We start from the raw sequence: 25,373 nt of genomic DNA, 5'->3' as shown, positions 1-25,373 counted from the left end.
ATATATTTAGATACAGCTCCGGCTAAAAGCCTGAAAGAGCGTTGATGTAGATTTTGTTTTCTTACGCGCCCCATGCCAGACATGCATTATAGAATTCTTCAATACACGTACCCGATGCGAAGAACATTATTACATATTAAAAGCTATTAAAGTCAGCAGGGGCGACTACAAGGCTGCCGCTGTTGCCTATATTTCCGTAAATCTTTGGAGCGTTTCTTGTTCATTCTACAAAGCTGCTGCCACACCGCGTTATTGCTTTGTTTGTGATGCAAGAGCTCCTAGATTTATCTCGATTGATTCTATTCAGGCGGAGCCGGTTTTACGTTGTTACAGAATGTTATAGTAACTTTGTATGCTTTATTTAAAAAGTTCGCTATTACCTTTAAAAAGAGCACGCATGATAGCAGCGGGCATTGTGTTCGACGACAGCCGAGCACGCTTGTTGCTACGCCGCCGCCGAGTGATTTAGTACTTTGCGGGCGCAAGTCAGCCGAACTAAAGAGTTTCGTTTAGAAGCAATTCTCACTGTTCTCCTGTTCGTCGGACTGCAGTCACCACTACACGACAATATAGCTGTGCGTAAGCAAGCAAAACATAAGTTCCTTTATAACGCGTTATCATCCATGCTATCAACCAACATTAAAAAATTCTGGCGCGTCATCAAGTCAAATACGGAAGAATCTATTAACTCAACCGACGCGTTAGATGACCCTACTCCGGCTCATTTATTCGTGTCAGCACTTAACGAAGCCTTTATTCAGGAATGCTCGCGCACATCAAACACCATACGTCTCGTTCCGCTTGAGTATAATTACCCAACTATGCCTCAAATTTTCATCGATTCATCTCGCTTTGCTGAACTTATTTATTCCGTAATATTTCATTAATTGCCCGAATTTTACTCCTAAATATTTAGAAAAAAAATTACCTACAGCCCCTTAATACTAAACCACATTTTCCAGCAGACTCTCGATAGTTCAGTCTGCCACCATAATATCGGGAAGGTGGTTCCGTTATTCAATCAGGAAATAGAACCTCCCCTACAAATTACCGTCCTATGTCGCTCACTAGTACTTCCTGGAAACTATTATGACAGGTCACATTCACTAACGTTGTGAACTTTCTCGAGTCTAACTCGTTTTTTACACCCGCACAGCGTGGCTTTCGGAGGTCATTTTCTTGCGAAGCTCAACTTACCAGCTTCACTATGGAACTTCACGGTATTTTAGAGCATGCATGAGAAGCTGCCTGCATTTCCTTTGGTTACTCTAAAGCATTCGACAACAAATGTCACCGTTTACTATTTTTCAATCTATTCTAGCTGAATACCAACTCCAATGTTCTGAAATGGATTGAATACTATCTTCTTGACGGGTCATAGTTTGTTTCCGCCAAAAATTTTAACTCACCTTTCAACGAAGTTTACTCGAGCTTGCCAGAAAGCTCAGTGCTTGGACCCCTTTTATTTCTTATTTACAATAATGATCTCACTGTCATTGTATCACCTAATATTACTTTGTTTGTTGAAGACTGCGTTGCTTTCAGCGAAATAAATCCGCCGACAATGCTAACATCCTTCAGCTCGATCTCTTTAACATTTCTCTTTTGTGTAATGAATGGCTTATAGAACTTAATGGTAATAAGTGTAAAGTTATGTGAGTATCAAAACGTACCGCCAATCTACCTGTGTACTACTTAAATAACGTTCCCTTAGAAGCGATCACTTCAGATAAATATTTGGATGTGCACATTTCTGCTGACATGAATTGGACGCTGCCGTATTGTGTACATTACTAAAACGTTAACAGCATGCCGGGCTACGTGCGACGTAATTTTTGCAAACCTCAGCTTCCTTGAAATTAGTACTTCACAGAACAATACTACGTTCTAAACTGACATTCGTCGCCGCCATATGATATCCCCATCATGAAAAACTAATTACGTTGCCTTAAGAGTTGAAAATAACGCTGCCTGTTTTATCGTGGCCAACTTTAACCGCACCGCGAGTGTAACAAACTTTAAAGCTAATCTTTCTTAGCTCTTTTAACATCCCGCCGGCAGTTTATTCGCCTGAGCCTTCTTGATAAACTGCATCATCATCACATGCTACGCGATGCTCTCATTTCGATCACCAGATGCGTATTAAACTGAATTGATTATCGTCACAAAGTTGGCATTAAAACATGTAACACTCTAAAGCCATTTCAGTCTCTCTTGCCTCGTACAACTCGCGAATGGAAACGTCTTCCCCCAGATATTGTCGATATTAGTGATAAACAGCATTTTCGTTCAGCACTAGCTGATATTCTGTAACAGGAGGATAAAAATACTTCGTTTTGTAACATGCACTGCATTTATTCACGCATTTTTTGTAGTGTAAGCGCTACCTTCTTTAGCGCCTTTGGCACTGAGAGTTGAATAAATTAAATGAAATAGAGATGTATAATAAAGCGCTCCACTGCTTACTTAATCACATAGTTTACGCTTTGAGGATGTTCTGCTCAGATATTTTTATATTTGAAGTTGGGCTTTCTGCTTCCTTCTAGCTGACCTCCGAGTTGGTTGTAGAAGGAGCGTTGTTTTTTATTATAGGCCAAAATATGCGTCCGCTATTGTCCCTCGCCCAATGTCTCCAAGTGAGCGCTAAAGGTGTTTTAGGTTCTCCGACCTTAGATCTGTACAGAAATTGATACCAAAGTATAGACTAAGGCATCTAGATCTGTGGGAAAGCGAACCATTTTCATTAGTGCACTTATGTGAGCTATAGGTGAACACAGGGCGAGTAGGAACAGAAAGAATGTGCATATTTTTGTTTATAATTTATGTGATTCATTTTTGCTGCAGAGTAGGTAAATAAAGTACTGTCCTAGAAAATAGTCAGAGTGTTAGAAAATAGCCTTAGAAAAAATAGAAAGTCTTAGAAAATAGTCAAATTGCACCTTGTTAGTTGCAATTTGTAGCAATCTATACGCAATGTTTTCTGTTAGATTTCCTTTCAGCAGACCTTTTTCTTCGATTGTTGAGCCCATCTTTAGTATGGCGCAGGTATTAACGCAGTAAAACTTCGAGAATTTATTGTTGAATAATTCTAAACGCCGACTCTTTGGTAAAATATCAGCTGTCCCGTAATTTGCACTGCCTTGGTTAATCCTAGTACCAAGGGTGCCATCGGGGAGTGGCGGAACTTGTTGTAAAATGGGGAAGACCTCAGTTCACCTTTAACGCAGGGTCGTACCGGTTTTAACAGATGTGCGAGCCAACAAAATAAAGAGCGTGACTGTTATTCGGACTCTAATGCTTGAGGCCCTACTGCGCTAAAGGCGGCGAAACTCCGTTTCAGCGCGCGGCAGGGTGACATCACGCCGGGCAGAACGACATTCCCATTGGCGCTGGCAGAAAGCGTAGTTAATATTTCGTGCACACCGCTTGCCTTGACCAATTCGTCGATGCCAGAAAAAAAAACACTCCCATCGTGGTCGAGAGTTGATGTAAGCATGAAATGCTGTGCAGTACAGGCGTGCAATTTTCTAGGGACTGAACCTCACTGACAGGCAATGTCTCTCTTCTACCAGGCACCACCATCCGTTCGCAGCGTCGCTCGGGAGCAACAATGCAATGCCACCACCTTTTACATCGCGTTCCGATGCGGAGAAAGATGGCGCCATGGCTCAGCACGAGACCGTGGGCTCAGGCATTGTGCAACGCGCTGTGCTCCCATTTCGATCACAAGTCGCGATACCCGCGCGTGCGCCGCAGGGGCTTCAAGACACTGCACATGCTTTTTCGTATCTCGCTGACTTCGCCCATCGAGATAAGAAGGAAGAGGTTATGGATGGTTTGGTTTATGGGGTTTAACGTCCCATAGCGACTAAGGCTATGGAGACGCCGTAGTGAAGGGCTCCGGAAATTTCGACTTCCTGGGGTTCTTTAACGTGCACTGGCATCGCACAGTACACGGGCCTCTAGAATTTCTCCTCCAAAGAAATTCCAGCCACCATGGCCGGGATCGAACCCGCGTCTTTTGGGTCAGCAGCCGAGCACCATAACTACTGAGCCACCGCGGCGGCTATGGAGGTTATGGAGAGACGGTTATGCAAGAGGTTATGGAGGACGCTGCTATTGACGAATGCGCGCTCTGGCGTCAGCGCAGTACGTAAGCACCAAATTGAAGATAGAAAGGTTCGACAAAGTTCGCTTAGGTCTGATTCGTGTTCTCCCTCCGTTATGGCGCCGATGTAACCCATGGCGCACCGAGGATAATTAGATCTAAAAGAATTTCATGCTTAAAACACCGCCCCATGCACGGATTGGTACGACCTACCGCGTGCACACTCTTCATGTCGCTCCTTTCAAACCAACAGTTTGCCATTTTTAGCATGCACCTAACAACGCTGCCTCACTAACCTCACATATCCGACCTTGGCCGCCAACCTCGCGCACATATAGGTCGGAGCATAAAAGCCCCTTACCAGTGTGAACAGCCGTGCCAGGACGGAGTAACCTGTAGAGGGATGTGCGTCCATATTCTGCGGATGTCGGAACCACTGTGACTAAATTCCAGCCAGCAGTGATGTGGCGACCAGGACGCGTTTATACGCTCAGCAAGGCGGAAATTTGGGTGAGTTGGTAAGCATTCATGATTTTGCTCACAGCGCAACAAGAACGGGACACGAGACGAAAGAATGACACGAGCAAGCGCTGACTATCAACTAGTTTTTATTGGAGAACGAAAGGCGTATAAATACAAACATTCAGTTCAATTCAATTCAATTTAATTTATTCTCCGGTTATACACTGGAACGTTCTCCGGGCTAAAAGGACCGACTGGGCCTTGACTGAGTCCCGGAGACGTTTACAGAGCAGCGACAGGCAGTACATACGGAGAAATACTATACAATACCAAAGTTGAACAGAGTGTACACATATAAAAAGTACATACATATATACAAAGCACACAAAAGAGGACACTTATACAGAGTTATATAACTACAAAATGCGAGGAAGAAGGCAATTACAATTTACTAAAGTATTCGTGTAGCTTTTTACGCGAAAAGTTATTCATATCTTTATGGCGATTTAATATAACAGGTAGATTGTGCTTTATGGACTGCAATTTATAATTGGTGCGAAAATGAGGAACGAGCCAAGGGTCGGTGTTACGGGTAGCAACATTGTGTTCGTGGCGTGTCAATGAAGATACACGTTTAAAAAAAGATTGGAACTCTTTTGTGGAAAAGAGAAATGACTTCAAGATGCGATACTCATAAAAGTGATGAATTCGGATAATATTGTAGTCAGCAAAACTATCGGCGGTGGTCAAGCCAGGATCAATATTTGCGATGTGGCGCATAATTTTCTTTTGAAGGATACTGATTTTATTTATGTTGGTTTGTGTTGTGGTAGCCCAAACTAGATTGCAATAGTTTATTTGAGAGAAAAATAAGCCATCATATACTTGAAGCCTAGCTTTTACAGGAAGTAACATTCGACAGCGGGATAGCGCGCCAGCAACGACAGAAAGCTTCTTACAGATGTGACCGATATGATTGTTGCAGCTCAAATCGCTGTGAAACGTTACGCCTAGGATTTTATGTAGTTCGACGAGTTCGATAGGTTGGCCTTGATATTGTAGTGTGCTGTTCATTTTAAAAATCTTATTTCGGTCGCGAAATAATATTGCTTTGGTTTTGGTAGCATTAAGTTTAAGAAAATTAGACTGTGACCACATGCATAGTTTACCGAATATTTCATTACATTTTAGAACTAGTGTGTTTGGGTCACTACCGGTAATTAGAAAGCTACTGTCGTCGGCATAAATGAAAAATTTAACTGTTTTGTCAATTTCCACTAAATCGTTAATGCACATGTTAAAAAGAACGGGGCCCAATATAATTCCCTGCGGCACGCCGCAGACAATAGGTAACAAGGAAGATTGTTGGCTGTCTAGGGATACGCATTGTCTTCTGTTACTCAGGTAGGACTCAAGCAGCATTAGCGGTTCTCCACGAATGCCGTATGAATGTAACTTGCCAAGAAGAATTTTATGGTTTAGGCAGTCGAAGGCCTTACTAAAATCAATGAAAACGCCTAGTGTAAATTGGTTGGTGTCAATGTTTTGTACAATTTCTTCTTTTATTTCCAATAACGCTGATTCTGTTGATCTACCCTTTCGAAATCCAAATTGCGCATCGCTAAGAATATGAAATTTTTCTATGAATTTTGTTATGCGGAAAAGAATTATTTTTTCAAGTCTTTTTGAAAAGACGGGAAGCACTGAAATTGGCCGATAGTTAGACATTAGGTTTTAGTCGCCGCTTTTGTAAATTACCGATACTCTGGCTACTTTCATAACGTCTGGAAATGTATGTGTTGCAATTGCCAAATTAAATATGTGGACAAGCACAGGAGTAATATATTCAAGGACATATTTGATTGGCTTGATTTGCAAGTTATCAAAGTCGAGGGTTCTACTGTTTCATAGGTTCAGAAATGAACTGAAAACTTCAGATACATTTGTTGGTTCGAAGAAAATACTTCCCAAAGGAACGTTACTGATATTGACTGTGTTTTGGGGCACGTGTGGCATTACTGATTAACCCTGCTATATTTACAAAGTGATGATTAAAATGGTCAGCAAGTTCTTTTGCAGATAAGTTTTCGTTTGCATGTAATATGAATTTCGGGGCTTGATCAATGTTTCCACGATTTAAGACCCTATTTAATATTTTCCAGATAGCAGTGGGGTGCTTTCTAGAAACATCGGCGAACAGCTGCTGGTAGTAGGTCATTTTCGCTTGTCGTAGTGTAGAATTTAACTTATTCCTAGTAGTCTTAAATTCTTTCAATGCCATTTCTGACCTTGAGAGCAGAAATCTGTGGTATAGACGGTTTTTGTTTCTGATCATGCAGATATGCTCGTGTGAAATCCAGGGTTTTCTATGCTTTTTCGATCGCTTACTAGTTTTTAGAGGGAAATGCTTAGCGTAAATACGTGCGAAGGCTTCAATAAATTTAGAATACGCTTTGTTGACATCATTCTCGCCGAGAACAGTAGACCAGTCATGTAAGCTTATCTCATATTTGAACGCTTCGAGTGCCGTATCAGAGACAGGCTGGAAACAGAAGGCCTCATTATGAAATGCATATTTCCCGGTGTTACTGGAGTAGAACATAAAGATCGGACAGTGGTCGCTAATATCGGAAGTTATAGTGCCGGCGTCAGAAATACTGGTTTCCATATTTGTAATGAGAAGATCAAGGGCAGATGAGCAACTGGCAGTAATTCTTGTGGGACTCGTAATGACGTTTGAAAAACCAGATGACTGCAGCGTAGTTACAAGATCGTATGTTCTGTTATTGTCTTCAAGGATATTGATGTTAAAGTCACGAGCACAAATAAGATGGAAGCTCTTTAGTGAAACATATTGCAGAAAAACATCGAAAAACTTCAAGAACTCGTTAATATTCCCATCAGGGGGCCGGTATAAAACAGATATCACTTCACCTCTGCTCCTCAAAGTCAGTATCTCATACTCATTCGTGATAAGGCTAAATTCTGGTATCACAGTGCACTGCGCACATTTTTTAGCATAAATTGCCACACCACCACCTCTCCTATTTTCTCTATTTATGAAATAATGATCGTAACCATCAAGGAGGAGTGGATTACAGTTTTCTTGATACCACGTCTTTGATATCATTATGATATCAAAGCAAAATTGGAATTGACTTAGGAAGCATACTATCTGGTTGTGTTTGTTTGTAGCTGAGCGGGCGTTGAAATGCAAAACAGACTTATGCGAGGGGTCTTGAAGGTTAAGATGATTGGGAAAGACGAATTCAGTGTACTTCAAGGTGATGGCTTACACTCAGTAACAAATGACTAGCATATTTTGTAGATATCTGCGTTATGCAGAATCTTAATGACAGGTGCACCTTCACACTTCCTTGCAAAAATTTGCCCATTGTACACCCAAACTGACTTCCATTCATGTTCGCGCTTCCTCTGTATTGCCGTTCCTAGAAGTCGTTTCAGCGACGGACACAAATGTTTATTGACATAAAATGGCTCTTTGCTTTCAGTGCCGATGTCTTCGTTTGTCAAACGCAGGCGTTTCGCTTTTGTTAATGCAGCATCTCGCTTTGACCGGGATTTAAACTGAACTAAAATGTTGTGCTTATCAGGGTTCCGAGTGGGCACACGATGACATGCCTCAATGTCACTTTCTGTGATTTCCTCACTTATGGCACGGCCAATTTGTGAAACAATGCTAACAACATTTTCATCCTCAAGCTTTGTTACGCCCTGAATTTCGAGGTTCTTATCCCTGCTGTATTGTTCCATGTGAACAATGCGAGTTTCATGCTCTCGATGCCTGCTTTCCAGATCCAAGATCTTGGCCTCCAGGGCCTCGTTTTCAAGTACTACCTTTTGTTTTTCTGGTTCTAGAGCTTTCACCTTAGTTTCCAGCTCGTTAATTGATGTATAAGCAAACTCCAAACTGTGTTTCATGTTGTTTATCTCGGTCTTCAGTTCCCGGATTTCAGCTCTGCAATCTCTTTCTAATGCTTCTTTGTAGGATTTCAGTTCTTGTTTGCATTCTTCCTTAAAGCGAGCAAATTCAGCCTTTAGTTCTTTTTCCATTTTCGCTAGATCTTTCGTCATGCTCGGTACAAAAAAAAAGTGATGAAAATATAACACACTCAGTACAAAAAGTTGGCAGCAGCGACGACAGAATGATAACCAGAAATATACAAGATAAGTTATCAAGAATGACCAACCTGCAGTGAAGAAGCAGAAAAGTGCTCAGCGTTGCGTAACTAAGCCACCACTTCCGTCGCCGCTGCCAAGTGAACCGGTGGGACCATGGATGTCTCCTTTTGTAGCTGCGAAGCTGTGACGTTTCCGCCTACAATGCCGTTGATAGGAATCGCTGACGGCCGCGCCCTCTGACGACTGTTGATATCGCACCAGGTCAGTTGCTTGTGAGCACGTGCGAACAGCTCTACTGGTGGTGGGTCCGGCTTGCAGCTTCCCAGACAGGCTATCTGCAGTGAAGAAGCAGAAAAGTGCTCAGCGTTGCGTAACTAAGCCACCACTGCCGTTGCCGCTGCCAAGTCACTTATCAACAGAAGTTAGCTGAAAGGCACGTGGGTGGTCACATAACTCAATTCCCTCTCGTATATGGAAGGGAAGGGCTGTTGATACACATCGTACCCTTGTAGTGAAAACGAACTCCCGATGTAGGACCATAGTTAGACCCCGTTCAGAGTTTCGTTGAATGGAATGGCAGTAACTCTAATGGCTGCAAGCTGCTGGAAAACGTTTCGCGGTTCCCTGATCTGTTCCGCTTCGATTTTGCATATTTCAAAAACTTGCATAATTCGAATATTTTATACATTCCAAGGAGCCGCTTCCCTTATCTGTTCCACTTCTATTTCGCATATTTCGAGATTTTGTGCGTCCGTGTGTTGTCAAGAAGCCCAAACTGAAGTCGTTATGTGAGACCTTGATCGCTCAACAACGTCTGACCGCCTACAGAAAGAACTTTTGGCGAAAGGATGGCGCTGCATCTCAGCTTCGTCGCTGCGGAGCCTGAGGACTCGATTCTAGCGGAGTGTTCAGCGGAATGGGAACGGAGAGCCACAAATGGCGATCAAGAGAGAGTGTGAGCAAGGAGCTTAGGACGGCCATCAGAGGGTCGGGGCCGTTGGCCCGGCCGCCCAATGAACTGGTGGTTGTTGCCTACGATGTTGGGAGATGGAATGGAGGGAGCGCCCCAGAGAAAACGAAAGGCGGAAAGAAACGCTAGAGGTAGCGGCGGTTAGACTGCGCCGGGAGCGCCGCAGCCCTGACACTCGCAGCTTCGGCGACGCGAGGGCGCGAACAATGGAGAATCGGTGTTCGGTTTGGGTGGGAGGAGCGTGATCCTCCAGAGATGCGGGAAAACGCCGATTCTGGGCAGGCAGAAAGTTCTGCACGAACAAAGGAGGAAATGTAACAATGTAGATATACTTTTCGGGCATGGAGGTCTGCGCTGTGGTAGTTACCGCTGTCACCACACGGTACTATACAACGCGCCACGCTTACCTACAAACGCTCACCTTCTCCTTTATCGATCATGAAGGCGTTACAAAAAGAAGGTGATTTGGTTGGCCATTTTTATAACTGAAAATAATGGTACCTTTACTCCGATACGCGAAAAAAATCTTTGGTATTTTAGGCCTGTAAAACCACCAATGTGTTTGCACTGAAGCCAGCCTGTAGTTTTCTCTTTAGCGTTCTCTGTAGCATTTTTGTAATCTTTTTATTGAAGCGTAGGACTAGTTTTCATTGCAGAGTTCCATGCTTCAATTACTTGAGCTGTCGTGGGGACTCGACGTCGCGAGACTAGGGCACATTTTTGTCGGTTTCCTTCCCGAGAATGCGGTGTGGCGTAGTGCCACCTGCTGCCTCGCTTAACTTCCCGGCACATCATATTAAGCATTGATAAGAACATAACTGTTACATTACATGCGGTGATAGCGCACAATGTGGAACGCTCCTGTGCCGACGCAATGGAAATCTGAGCGGAGGTGCACGAAGGATCTCCTTTACGATAGAATTTCATGGGTGGATAACGTGTCACTGTATTGCTTGAAAGGAACACTAATAACAAATTGGAGGAGGCCTGTATTGATAGGTGCCGTGACTTAGTCACAAAGAGAGAACTCTCATCGAAAAAAAAACTTTTATAATTTAGAAACTGATATGCAGCAAGATACAGGTCCCGACATCATCGGCCGATTTTAGAAGTGGGCCGTGGTGCTTCGGCCCAGTGTCTTAGCTACACCGCCATTAACTTTAAAACGGTGATCACGCAGTATTTTCTGTTGTAGACGTTACAAGCTTGAATGACCTTCAGGGTAAATTTTAAATGCAACTTTCTCAGCAGTAAATGTATATTTTGCCAACACACTGTTGTGACTTTGGGGCACCCCACCGCTGCCACCACTGCGGTGACTGGAGCGTCTCAGCCTGCTGCCTCTGTTGAGCAGAGCTGAGCGACGGGAATTGACAGTAATCCTCTGATATGAAAAGACAACCCGATATTACAGAAAAGCAAAGTGATTTGACGTAGCTTCCTGAAACTTCTCCTGCAGCAGCAGCAGCGAGGAGGCGGGCGGGGGGGGGGGGGGGGGGGGGTCTCGGACGCTGCTTCCACCACGCGAGTTCTTGAAGAACGGTAGATGCGACGGTGAGTGAACGGACGTTTATATACAGTATTTACAACCCTTTTACATCATATATACAAGGGCCGAGAGCACAATGGGTTAGGACGAGGACCTGCGCAGAGCGTCTCTCTGGCACGATGGCGCGTCTGCTGCCCGCCTGCTACTGCGTCTCAGCGCGGCTTTCTTCTTATAGCCGCAGGTGACCGTTGCGGCAGCCAGCCGTTCGAACGCTCCAATCAGGACAAGCCACAGGCCACCGTTCGGAGTGGCTCGAGCCGACGCTTGGTCAGGAGGACGAGAAGGAAGGGTCTGCGCCGGCGAGCCAGGATGACTCCTTGCAAGCCGTGCCATGGCGGCCAGTCCGGGCTTGCTTTGCGCGATGGCGGGCGCACGGCTCTGGTTTTGAGAGAGGTGAGCGGAATTCGGGCTGAAGCACAACACCCAGAAAGAGCTACCGAATCCATTTTTTCCCGAAGACAAAAACGGGATGGAATGGTCCTCAGTGTCCATTTAATTAAAGAGTTTACACTTTCTTCGACGCCGAGCGAAAGCAACAACGCTGTTCTCGTATGGAATGTATGTGAATAATATTCTCTTATACTCAAGCAGTTAAGAAAGGGTTGCGCCACTAGTGACCAAGGTTCGACAATATATTCAATGAAACGAAGCGCTTTCCTGAGGATACATTAGCCAGAAGCAAATCGCCTTCCCGTTGACCACTATCCTTCAGGACGACATGCGAGACATGTTAAACTCTTAGGCATATTTGCCACGAAAGAACATTGCTAGGCATTCTAAGCATACGTGTCATAAGCAGTGAGACACGATGCATGCGTTGCTTGTAGTGTGATAAAACTTGTATTGAAAAGCCTTTTCTATGGGAACTCATTCGCTTTCTTTTCGCATATTTCTTTCAAATAAACCAGCTTATCATCTCTTGATTGTTGGTGCATAATTTCTGAGTAGTTTATTATGTGCGCAAGTAAATCTCCTTTCCTTCTTTTCATTTCAAAAGAATGTAACATTTCAAACGGCGCAATCAAGTGAATGCAGGTAAGTGTAACTAGTACTACTAGTAGTAGGACATTGCTGCTTAGAGCCTTCTTTATTTCTTCACCCCTTGCACTTAAGTGCAAGATGAACTAAATATAGAACTGTGCTTCAGCCAATGTTTGTTTAAAATTACATGCATTAACACTGTAGCCTTGACAAATAATAAGCCATATTTACCGCCTTCGCCAACTCCAGGTTAAGCTTTTACTTTGTAAATGATGTTAGAGGCACAATCAGAAGACGAGAAATATATAAGGGCACAATAAAATTGTAATCAGAAATGTAGCATTTACTTCAGAAACGCTGAAGCTTCTAGACTTAATTTCATAATCTTATTACACGAGGGATGTAAAAAAAACTCAACAATTTGCTCTACGATGAAACCCAACTCCGCAGCTACCTCGTGAGCTGCCCTGAAGATACATCTTATCATTGTTTACATTCGAAAAAAAAAGGTGCTCATTTTGACACGTAGCGTCCCATGCGGTGGGAAGAATAGTTGCTGGAAATAGCAATTCTCTCTAACAGGCGACATTTTATATTTATTATTGAATACGTAATTTTCACACTGTATTATTTTACCTATCACTATTGTCAAACGCACACACTTTCTGTGATGATATGGTGACATGCAGTAATTGTTCGTCGTTGTTCGCAGTACGAAATGTTCAGCTGACCAGTGGCCGGGCGAAATGTAAATGAATAGGTTATGGACTGCTAAAATAATAAACAGAAATGGGAGTGGAATACAACCTTCTCCTCTCGCTTTCATTGAAATGCTGGTTCAATATCAAGTCTAACAAACCGCTTACTTCCTTTGCAGTTCTTCGAGATGAGAATACCGTTCTAAAAAGCTAGCATTAAAAGTTTATATTCATGTATAAAAGCACTGCCTTCCTGGTAGCTGCATTAATCGCCTGATCCGCCCATCCCATTATACAGGTATGTGTAGGCGCTCGAGCCTTTTGAAATTTATACTTGTCCCCACTTTCCAGCTTTGTTTCAAGCGCAAAACAGTGCTATAAATTTCTCCTCTATCTCCTTTCCACATTTCACTCTAGCTTTTTATCCTCGAATACCATTAAGTGTGGAGTAAACAGTAATACGACGATGTGAAGGCGTATTCTGTAATGACTGCAAAAAAGTTTTTAAATTTATGTTTGGTTTGGTGTGGTTTATGGGGTTTAACGTCCCACAGCGACTAAGGCTATGAAAGACGCCGTAGTGAAGGGCTCCGGAAATTTCGACCACCTGAGGTTCTTTAACGTGCACTGACATCGCACAGTACACGGGCCTCTGGAATTTCTCCTCCAAAGAAATTCAACCGCCGCGGCCGGGATCGAACCCGCGTCTTTCGGGTCAGCAGCCGAGCACTGTAACCAGTGAGCCACCACGGCGGCAAATTTATGCTTGGTAGCCTGGAAGAAAATAAGAAGGGCAAATGGCAAGGGCTGAAAAAACTTTGCATGAAAATAGCTTTGCTCTATATACACACTCACGTAGGCAGCTTGACTCAACATAACCCGAATTTCCAATGTAAATAACCCTTTACTTCCAAACGTTTGCACCAAGTATGGCAAACTAACTATTACTTTCACCTTGGTTCAAATGTAGAACAAACTTCTCTTCTCTGTCAAATCATCGTTCTTTCTCTTATATTTCAGGAAATCTTTCAGGCAGTACATTTGCAATCATCCCATAGTGTTATAGTATTCTAGCATTGTTTAAATCATATTTTTGCGCGTAGCCCTCCTACTAAATCTTCTACCGTTATATCCTTCAATCATCCATTGTTCGTTTGAACCTTGTTTTCAGTATTTGCCTCCTACAGCTTACCGAATATACTGATTTCTAACGATATTTCTACCTCTTATTCTACTGATACTTTCCTTGTGAACATATTTAGTTAAGTTATTTAGCATATTTTGTTATGGACATATGATTTTGTTCATTGCCCGACTCCTTCTGTTTTACTTTTCCTATGCATTGATGATAAAAGATCCCGGTACAGCATTGACTTCCGGACCTTTCTCTGCATACCATTACTCCATTCTCTGTAAACCATCAGTGATAATAAATTTTGAGCTTCAGAGTCCATTTTCTCTAGGGAAGAGAGCAAGCAGGTAAAAAATTATGTTCAGACATCCTTTTCAGTAGCAAGGGCGTCAGCGTATCTGATGCATACTGAACTACGTATTCGAGTGACATGAATACGTAATATGTCGTTCAGCGCAGCTCAAGGACGTGTTCTGAAAACCAGAGTTCTTGTCTTCTCTCGCTTCTTAAACAGATAATATGCATGCAATTCTAAAAGCCTTAGTGGCCTTACTAAAATAAGCCCTTCGAATGCTATGGTGCTATTCAAATATTTCTTTTGCGAAGGCGCGTCGAAGGCCAAACTTTAGGTGACATTGGAAACCACAGTACACGGAGTAATCTTATACGTTCATTGAACATCGCGACAGGTGCTATGAGTGTTGAAGATGATTACTATTTATGGTGCAAGGGCAGCTATGCCCCATCTTCGTCTGCACAGGTTGATGTACAATACTCATTACCGAAGCATTTCACCCAGATAAGACGAGCACAAGGCAAAGCGAAAGCTTGTACCCACTGTGTTACCGGTGGGTACCCTATACGCACAGGGGATAGAACATATCACTAAGTGAATGAAAGGCGAGTGTAAGAGACGCGTACACTTGCAAACACACCGAACCAGGAAAAAATCCATTCTCCTCATTCATAGCTCTGAGTGCTTTTTAGCCCCGCAGGATACGTCGCTCAGTGAAATAATAGTTATCACACATTGAGCCTTAGAGCTATAGCTGCACGTATTGTCCGACTCATCCGATTTCTCAAACCTGCCCCAACAAGTTCATTAATTCATAAACTATTACTACAGACACTTAGCGATGTACTGAATTACCACGAATCCGCGCCCAATCCCAGCAAGCCTAAGTGCTTCCAACCTGGGTGCAGAAAAAAAGTAAACTTGTTGTTGACAATGACGCCTTCCTAATCCCACTTCTTAGTAAGCCGCTCTGTCGAACAGAGCTAAGAGCAGCTTCGAGATAGATACAGAGAGGGCGGAAAGTTGGGGGTGCAGCTTCGAATGCCTGAAATTCTTATGAGGAGGTTGGTTAGATTCACATATGCAGTTTTAGAAAGCATGTATTCTTGTTTTAAAAACTTATTTTCATGATTTATTTGTTACAACGCACGAATCCGTTCACGTTAGCTTCCAATAATGCTTTCATCGGCTCTTGAAAATACGTATGGTTTGAATCTAGAAGAAAACCATATTTTATTGCAGTATTGCGAAGGAATACAAAAAAAGCATCATATTAACGAACATTTCAATATAGGCTAGAAAGTAGACATGTTCACTTGGTCCTAATCTAGATCTTTTTCACTGCAGCCTTCTAAACAGCCGGAGGAAGTTTTAACAAAAATATTTACCTTTGGCGCTAACGGCTGAATGCCTAAGCACACATGACAATCGAAAGTGTTTGATAGCGGAGTCACGCTATTAATAGTGAGTGGGGGGAACACAATGGGTTATGTTGTCGAGTTCGTGCTATTTAAGTTCGGAGTTGTGGGTGTGGAGGGTAAACAAATAAACATCGCTCATGCTAGCGTACTTGACGCCAAGTGAAGCCAACGCTCGCATTCGCCTTTTCTAAATGCATGCCGTAATTTATGGAGTGAAAATTTCGGAGAATGTCGTCAGCGTTGTTTATTAACTCGCACGCCGTCCTCTTGCCGCTCGCTTTCGCGCAGAGGAAGATGGATGGCAGGCCTCACCTCAAGCTACTCGAGCGAAGCCAATGCGATAAGTATGCAAGGTTAAACTCCCCTGCACGGCCGAACAAACAAACATGCGCACGCACGCTTTATTCCCCAGATTTGAGCACGTCGATACGGCAGAGAAAGCTGTGGGGAGGGGAGGGCGTTGTCAGGCCGCCAGTTTCCAGCAGCGATTAAGGCGTGATGCCTAACGGCATTGTAAAATTCAAGCCACAACCATAAATACAGAACCTTTCAAGGCACAAAATTACGCAAATATCAATCATGTCTCATAAAATACTTCAGAGTGCCTTCCTGTCTGTACAGCACACTTCAGTGCCACTTTGTTTCTGTTCCACAATGCGTGGTATCACGTAAGGACACGTTCGACGTTAGCAGCGCGTTTTTTCCAACCCTGCCTTGAATTCTGGATGTGGAACAAAATGTCTCCCAGTTAGGAGACCGCATGCGAAGCGGAACTGAGGGTTTCAGGAGAGAGCCTGTGGGGAGAATTTGCACCTTATGTGAGATTACTTCCTCAGACAACCTTGAGGGAGGTTTCATTTAACAGTGTTTTGCATTGACAGCATAAGTTTAATTTATGTCGCGCCTAAGAAGGAGTGAAATATGGTGTCTGACAAACGTGTATTACTAAGAGACCAATATACGCGAAGTTGCCACGAGATTGTAATGCAGTGATAATGACCGTAAATAGAGAGTGAAGAATGAAGCTGCCTTCAAAATACCTTGACCCCGGTAGTTAAGAGGACTCAAAAGATACGAGAGAAAAACAGAAAAAGCTTCCTGCGTTTATGAACAATCCGGCTTTGGCGCACAGTCCGACATGCTTAACACTTTTCAAGCCTTTACGCAACATGCCAGAAAGGGTTCGTTTTTTTTGCATTATAACTATACGTGCTACAATGAGAACCATTAGAAAAGTCTAAAACAAAAGACACTTTGCTGGAGGACCAGTGACATGAATTTTTTCTTTTGTATAATTTGCCGGAGAATTTAAAGTTACACACAGAGTATCTGCCATGCATTGTGTTTGGGTCTGCTATTGGAAAAAAAAATACTATTTAGAGCTGTACTCAAGCGATAAAGAGCCTCGAGCGCCCACGTGCACTGCGTCACTCATTTACCTGAACTTGCCTGATCTTGCCCACGCATTACATGCCCTGCCCAAGCCCACTTCTTCCTCTTGATTTCAACTAGGATATCATTAACACGCGTTTGTTCTCTCACCCACTCCGCCCGCTTCCGATCTCTTAACGTTACACCTGTCATTTTTCTTTCCATTGCTCTCTGCGTTGTCCTTAACCTAAGCTGAACCACCTTTGTTAGCCTCCACGTTTCTACCCCATAGGTGAGTACCGGTAAGATACACCTGTTGTATACTTTTCTCTTGAGGGATATTGGCAAACTGCCATTCATGATCTGAGATAACCTGCCATATGCGCTCCACCCCGTTCTTATTCTTCTAGTTATTTCCCTCTCATGATATCGATCAGCTGTCACTACCTGCCCTAATTAAATATATTCACTTACTACTTCCAGCACCTGGCTACCAACTGCGAACTGCTGTTCCCTTGCTAGGCTGTTCAACATTGCTTCGGTTTTCTGCATGTTTATTTTTAGCCCCACCGTTATGCTCTGCCTGTCTAATTCATTGATCGTGCTTTGCTGTTCATGTCCTGAGTGACTTAGCAAGGCAATGTCATCAGCGAATCGCAAATTACTTAGGTATTCTCCATTAACTCTTATCCCCAATTGTTCCCATCTCAGGCCCCGGAATACCTCCTGTAAATAGGCAGTGAATAGCATAGGCGAGATCGTGTCTCCCTGCCTGGCATCCTTTCCTTATTGGAATTTTATTTTCTGACTTTATGAAGAACTATGGTAGCTCTGCAATCGTTATAAATATCTTCCAATATTTTCACATAACACTCCTCTACACCCTGATACCGCAATGCCTTCATGACTGCTGAGGTTTCGACTGAGTCGAATGCTTTCTCGTAATCAATGAACGCTATATATAGGGGCTGGTTATATTCTGCGCATTTCTCTATCTCCTGATTGATTGCGTGAATATGGTCCATTGTCGAGTATCCTTTACGAAAGCATGCCTGGTCATTTGGTTGATTGAAGTCTAAGGTTGTCCTGACCCTATAGCGATTACCTTAGTAAATACCTTGTAGACAACAGACAGTAAGCTTATAGGCCTGTAATTCTTCAAGTCCTTGGCTTCTTCTTTCTTATGAATGAAGATAATGTTAGCGTTTTTCCAAGCTCTAGGTACGCTCGAGGTCACAAGGCATTGCGTATACAGGGTGGCTAGTTTTTCGAGCACAATCTCTCCTCCATCCTTCAACAAATCTGCTGCTATCTGATCATCACCAGCTTCTTTCCCCCTCTGCATTGCTCCCAAGGCTTTCTTTACTTCCTCCTCCGTTACTGGCGGGATCTCCCATTGCTGTGTTCCACTGCCTCTCTCAGTGACATTGTGATTGCAATCGCTACTGTATAGATTTGTGTATAATTCTTCGGCTACTTTAACTATCTTATCCATGTTGCTATGATAAATAACCCTAGGCAATTTTGGAGCGTAGTTAACAAAAAAGACAATTCATCCGTCAGCCTTAAAGACTCCAGTGACCAACTAATTCATCCTAATGTATGTGCAAATGTTCTAAACAGTGTATTCGTTTCAGCTTTCTCCAAAAATCAGTGTTCGGTAACACCTGCATATAATAGTGCTGACTTTTTACCGATGGATTGTATTGTTTTTGATCCTGTGGAGTGGAAAAAGTAATCGAAAAACAAAAGGTTTCTTCATCATGCGTTGTTGATAACATTAGTTCTAAGTTCTTGATTAAAACCAAAGTGTACAGCGCAATAATACTCTCTAACCTATTTCAGCAATCTCTTGAAACAACATGCATACCTGATGACTGGAAGGTCGGGAAGGTGATTCCTTTGCATAAATCTGGTGATCAACATTCCCCGCATAATTATCGACCTATCTCACTTACCAGCATTCCGTGTAAAATTATGGAGCATGTTATTTACTCTCACCTTGCATCGTTCCTTGATTCTAATGCCTTTTTTACTGACAGTCAACATGGATTTCGGAAGTGGTTTTCTTGCGAAACACAGCTTTTAACCTTCACGCATGATCTAAACTCATTCCTCGACAGGGGTTCCGTTGTCGACTGCATATTCCTCGATTTCTCAAAGGTGTTTGACAAGGTCTCTCATCAACTGCTTTTTTTTTTCAAACTTAGTAAACTTAACCTCGACCCTAACGTTCTTAGGGGGCTGCATTCGTTTCTCACTAATCGTTCACAATTTGTCACCGCTAATAATGCTTCTTCCTTCACTTCTCCAGTTGGATCTGGAGTGCCACAAGGCTCTCTTCTAGGGCCTCTGCTTTTTCTTATATATATCAATGACTTACCTGACAATCTATGTTCAACAATAAATCTTTTTGCTGATGACTGCGTCATATACCGCGAAATTAACAGTGACTCTGATATAGCTGTTCTTCAATCGGATATTGATCATGCTCTTGAATGGACTAACAAATGGATCATGGAACTAAACATAAAAAAGTGCAAGTACATGCGGGTTTCTCGTCGTAACACCACATTGCCTTCATATCGTCTTAATAATTGCAGCCTTGAGTCTATGCCTTTTTATAAATATTTAGGTGTCTTCATTTCCCGTAATCTTTCTTGGAAAGTACACATAGACCATGTAAGCAATAACGCTAATCGCATGCTGGGCTACATACGCCGTAACTTTAATCTTTCTTCTAGCTCCGTAAAACTGCTTCTCTACAAGTCGTTGGTTCGTAGTAAACTAGAATATGCTGCATCTATCTGGGACCCCTATCAAGAGACACTAATATAACAACTTGAATCTATACAGAACCGTGCGGCCCGTTTCATTTTCTCGAATTATCACCGTAACTCTAGCGTCAATGCCATGAAATCAAGCTTATCACTCTCACTACTGTCGCCACGTATAAATATATCCCGCCTTTGTCTATTCCATAATATTTACTATGATAACCCCATCCTTAAGAGAAAATTTATAACGCCACCTTGCTACGTTTCAGCTCGGATCGTTCATCGTCACAAAGTTGGTGTTCTTTCATGCCAAACAAACCACTTTTACAACTCATTCATCCCCAGCACATCGGCACAATGGAGCACCTTCCCCGATCGGTCGTCGAAATAAGTGATCATTCTGTGTTTAAATCGGCTTTAACTAACTTTATGGTAACATAGTACATGTAATTCTTGCGCCCTGCCATTTATTCTTTTCAGCTTATGTGGTAGTTCGAACAGACCTCGTGTTTTTTTTTCCCCTTCACAAATTCTGTTTAAGCGCATGACAGAATGTGTGCACCAGTGTTTTCCTACCATTTTCAACAACTGCCTCGTGTTTTTTGTTTTGTTTGCATGGTATGCTTACGTTTATTCTTTGCTCATAATTTCGTGTTAAATGACTGTTAATTTGTTTGATTGTATTTGCTGTAACCTACTGATTTGCGCGAGCCATATTTTTGTTCACATTTTGTGTTACTTGTGACTGCTGTTCTTTTGTCATCTTGCCTATTGTACCCCACTCCCCTCTGTAATGCCCTCGGGCCCTGAGGGTACTGAAATAAATAAAATGTAGCAGGATTTCCGGGGAAAGTAACTTAGAGACAGCTAGCCAAAATGCCGGTCCGAGCTTCGGTCATCCAGCCAGCGATCTCGCGCCGCGCGCTAGCGGAGCGGCGGCAGCCGCTGCTCATCTTCCTCTTTACAATCACCCCCGGGCTGAAGGCGAAGCCATCCTGGCGAGTCAGGGAGACGACAACACACACGGGTCATAGTACGGCTTCAGGCGTGACACATGAACAGTCTCCCGGCTGCGTCGGCGTTGATCTGTGGAGGGTGTCACCGGGTCGACAATGTAGTTGACCGGGGAAGTGCGCTCTACGATGCGGTAAGGTCCGTGGTACTTGGGGAGAAGTTTGGAGGAAAGGCCAGGTGAGGTAGACGGCACGTGAAGCCAGACGAGAGATCCGGGTAAAAAAATGTCATCATTGTGGCTTGTGTCGAAACGGAATTTTTGACGCCCCTGCTCGCCGGATGTTAACGACCGAGCGAGCTGACGGCACTCCTCGGCATGCTTGGAAGCCTCCGAAATAGTGGTGCACTCAGACACGTCGGGCCGGTAAGGAAGTACTGTGTCGAGTGGTGAAGAAGGTTCTCGCCCGTAGAGGAGAAAAAACGGCGAGAAGCCGGTGGTGGTCTGCGTGGCGGTGTTGTAGGCGTAGGTGATGAACGGCAGGATCCGGTCCCAGTCGGAGTGGTCGGAAGACACGTACATCGACAGCATATCGCTCAAGGTGCGGTTAAACCGTTCCGTCAAACCGTTAGTCTGAGGATGGTAGGCCGTGGCGGTATGGTGAGTGATCTTACACTGTTTGAGAAGAGATTCCACGACCTCGGACAGAAAGACGCGCCCACGGTCGCTCAGCAGTTCCCGGGGCGCTCCATGGCGAGGAATGAAGTTATGCAAGATGAAAGAGGCAACGTGTGTTGCCGTAGCAGCAGGAAGAGCCGCGGTTTCGGCGTAACGCGTGAGGTGGTCGACGGCTACAATAACCCAGCGGTTACCAGCAGCAGTGTAAGGAAGGGGGCCGTAGAGGTCAATCCCAACTCTGTCAAAAGGACGGGAAGGGCAAGGGAGAGGCTGCGCCTGGCCGACGGAGTGGTGAGGAGCCGGCTTGCGACGTTGACAGTCAGGGCACGAGCGGACGTATTTGCGGACGTAGGTGGACATACCGCGCCAATAATAACGGAGTCGGAGTCGCGTGTATGTTTTAAAGGCGCCGGCATGAGCAGACTGCGGGTCGTTGTGAAACAGGGCGCAGAATGTCGACCGCAGATGGGCAGGGATGACAAGCAACCACTTCCTGCCGGTAGGGACGTAGTTGCGGCGGTACAGGAGACCATCACGAATGGCGAAGTGAGCAGCCTGGCGGCGTAGGGCACGAGGCACGGGTGCCGCCGAGGAATTTGTGAGAAAACGTACAAGCGAAGATATCCAGGGGTCCTTATTTTGCTCGCTGCCCATCGTATCTGTTGAAAACGACAGCGAAGCGCAACCGGTCGGCGAGTGGCAGACAACGTCTGGTGGCAGTGGAGAGCGGGACAATGCATCGGCGTCGTTATCTTTTCGGCCGGAGCGATAGATGACACGGATATCATACTCCTGTAGGCATAGGGCACAGCGAGCGAGGCGGCCTGTAGGGTCTTTCAAGGAGGCCAGCCAGCACAGGGAATGATGGTCCGTGACGATATCGAAAGGGCGGCCATAAACGTAAAGGCGATCTTTCCGATCGCCCAAACAATCGCCAAGCATTCCTTCTCGGTTACTGAGTAGTTGGATTCCGCTTTTGTCAGTGCACGGCTCGCGTAGGCAACGACATACTCGGGAAATCCGGGTTTACGTTGCGTAAGGACAGCGCCGAGGCCAACGCCACTGGCATCGGTGTGAATTTCAGTGGGAGCAGTGGGGTAGAAGTGGCGTAAAATGGGAGGCGCTGTGAGCAGCCGGCGTAAGGTGATGAAGGCGTCGTCGCAGTCAGGTGACCAATCGGACAGGTTGTTGGCTCCTCGAAGAAGGCTCGTAAGTAGTGCGATGATAGAGGCAAAAGTTCGGACGAAACGCCGGAAATAAGAACACAGGCCGAGAAAGCTGCGAAGTTCCTTCTGAGTCGACGGCTTGGGGAACTCAGCGACGGCACGAAGTTTGGCTGGGTCAGGAAGCACGCCGTCCTTAGAGACGACATGACCTAAAATTGTCAGTTGTCGGGCGCCAAAGCGACACTTTTTGAGATTAAGTTGGAGCCCCGCGGCAGTTAAACATGTCAACACGTGCTCCAAGCGGTGTAGGTGTGTCTCAAAATCAGGCGCGAAGACAACAATGTCGTCTAAGTAGCACAGGCACGTGGTCCACTTCAGGCCGCGTAAAATGGAGTCCATCATTCGCTCGAAAGTCACTGGGGCATTACAAAGGCCGAAAGGCATGACGGTAAATTCGTACAGGCCATCTGGTGTAACAAAAGTCGTCTTGGCACGGTCAGCCTCCGCCACAGGGACCTGCCAATACCCCGAACGCAGGTCTAAAGAAGAAAAGAACTCCGCGCCTTGGAGGCAGTCAAGGGCGTCATCGATTCGCGGTAGCGGGTAAACGTCTTCGCGGGTGATCTTGTTAAGCCGCCGATAATCGACGCAAAATCGTATTGTGCCATCTTTTTCCTTCACTAGAACCACAGGAGAGGCCCATGGACTACTGGATGGTTGAATGACGCCTCGCTGGAGCATGTCGTCCACCTGAGTGTTGATAATCTGGCGTTCGGCTGCCGAAACTCGGTATGGGTGTTGACGAAGCGGCAAGTGGGCTCCGGTGTCGATCTCATGGGTCACCGTAGACGTGCGGCCGAGTCGGTTTTGAGCCACGTCGAAAGAAGAGCGAAACTGGCTCAGTAGTTGAAGTAGTCGGGCGCGTTGCGGTGTGGCAAGACTGGCGTCGACGGAATCGGCAAAGGCATCGTCTGTGGCCACAGCGGGAGATGCGGGCAAAGTAAGAGAATTAGTAGCAAGAGAACATGATTCGGCGCATTGTTCGGGATCGAGCAAAGAGTCTACGGGCTGAATGTGGCCAAGGCATTCGCCACGGAGAAATATGCAGGGGCTCAAAAAAGGGTTCGAGATCGGAATGAGGCTGCAGCCGTCTTGAACAGTGAGCACAGCGAATGGCAGGGGCAGACCATGTCGAGAGATGAAGACGTCGGATGGTGTAAAGACGACGGCGCCGTCAGATGCGGTGAGGCAGGAGACAGGGACAGGAACAGATGAGCACGGGGGAATCTCGATGTCGTCAGCCACAGGCAGTTTGCCCCACGTAGATGACGTATAAGGCGAGGTAGCACTGCACGGAAGAAGTTCGAGCTCGGCACGAGCACAGTCGATGAGGGCCTCATGTTGGGAAAGAAAGTCCCAACCTAAAATAATGTCATGCGAGCACGATGAGAAAACGACGAATTCAACAGTATATAAGGAACCGTGAATGATGACCCTGGCTGTGCAGGCGGCTATAGGCGAAATTCGCTGCGCATTAGCTGTATGAAGCGAAAATCCGGATAACGGCGTCGTCACTTTGCGAAGTTTGCGGCACAGGTTCTCATTCATTACAGAAACAGCAGCGCCAGTATCAACAAGCGCCAAGGCGGTGTGGCCATCCACAGAAACGTCGAGCACATTCGCTGGGGACAAACGAGGTCTTAAACTTGTCGCCGAATACGCACTTCTTGCCTCCGGAACTGCGGCAACTAGTTTTCCTGGCGCATAGGGGAATGAGGACGCAGTGGCGAAACAGAACGGCGCCGCGGGGATGGCGAACGGCGGCGAGAATACGGGCGGCGATCGGAGGCATCAAGCTGTTCGGCGGCCGACGGACGTGGCGGTGGCTGTGGTGCCGCGTAGACGTAGGTCCTGCGGTCATCCACGGCTGGTGGCACACGGCGTCGGCACAGGCGCGCAACGTGACCAGGGACACCACATGCATAGCAAATGGGAAGGTTGTCACGGGTTCGCCAAGGGTTGACACGAGCAGGAGGTGGTCGGGTTGGAAAGGCAGGCGGCGGCGTCGGAGGATAATACGGGACAAACGGCTCGGCTCTTGGTTTTCGGACGGCGTCGGCGTATGTGAGCGGCGCTGCAGCGGGAACCGGCGGATGAACAGGTGGTAGCGCTTCGGTCACTTGCTCGCGAATCACCGTTTGTAGGGTCGGATCCAGGTTGGATGGAGGCCCCTGCACGCCGTGAAGAAGTGACAGCTGTCGAGTCACCTCCTCACGTACAAAGTCTTTTATCTGGTCAAGCAGCGGGCTGTGCGAGGTTGTCACAGCGAGGCTGGAAAGCGAGTCAGGCTGCACGGAAGGTGGTAGCAACAGAATGCGCTGCTTGCGGAGCTCATCGTAGCTCTGACAAAGGTTGAATACTTCGGCAACGGTGGTAGGGTTTCGGGCGATAAGCATCTGAAATGCTTCCGTTTCGATGCCTTTCAGGACATGCTTATTCCGGTCCGCCTCGGTCATAGACGAGTCTACCCTTGAACAGAGGTTGATGACATCCTCGATATAACTCGTGAACGATTCTCCCTGCAGCTGGGCTCTCACTCGCAGGCGCTGTTCAGCGCGCAGCTTGCGTACTGCAGGGCGCCCAAAGATGTCAGAAAAGGCTCTTTTGAAG

Source organism: Amblyomma mixtum, chromosome 2, assembly GCF_055824585.1.
Source record: "Amblyomma mixtum isolate Tamu chromosome 2, ASM5582458v1, whole genome shotgun sequence".
Lineage (NCBI taxonomy): Eukaryota > Metazoa > Arthropoda > Arachnida > Ixodida > Ixodidae > Amblyomma > Amblyomma mixtum.
This window is presented reverse-complemented; position numbering follows the sequence as displayed.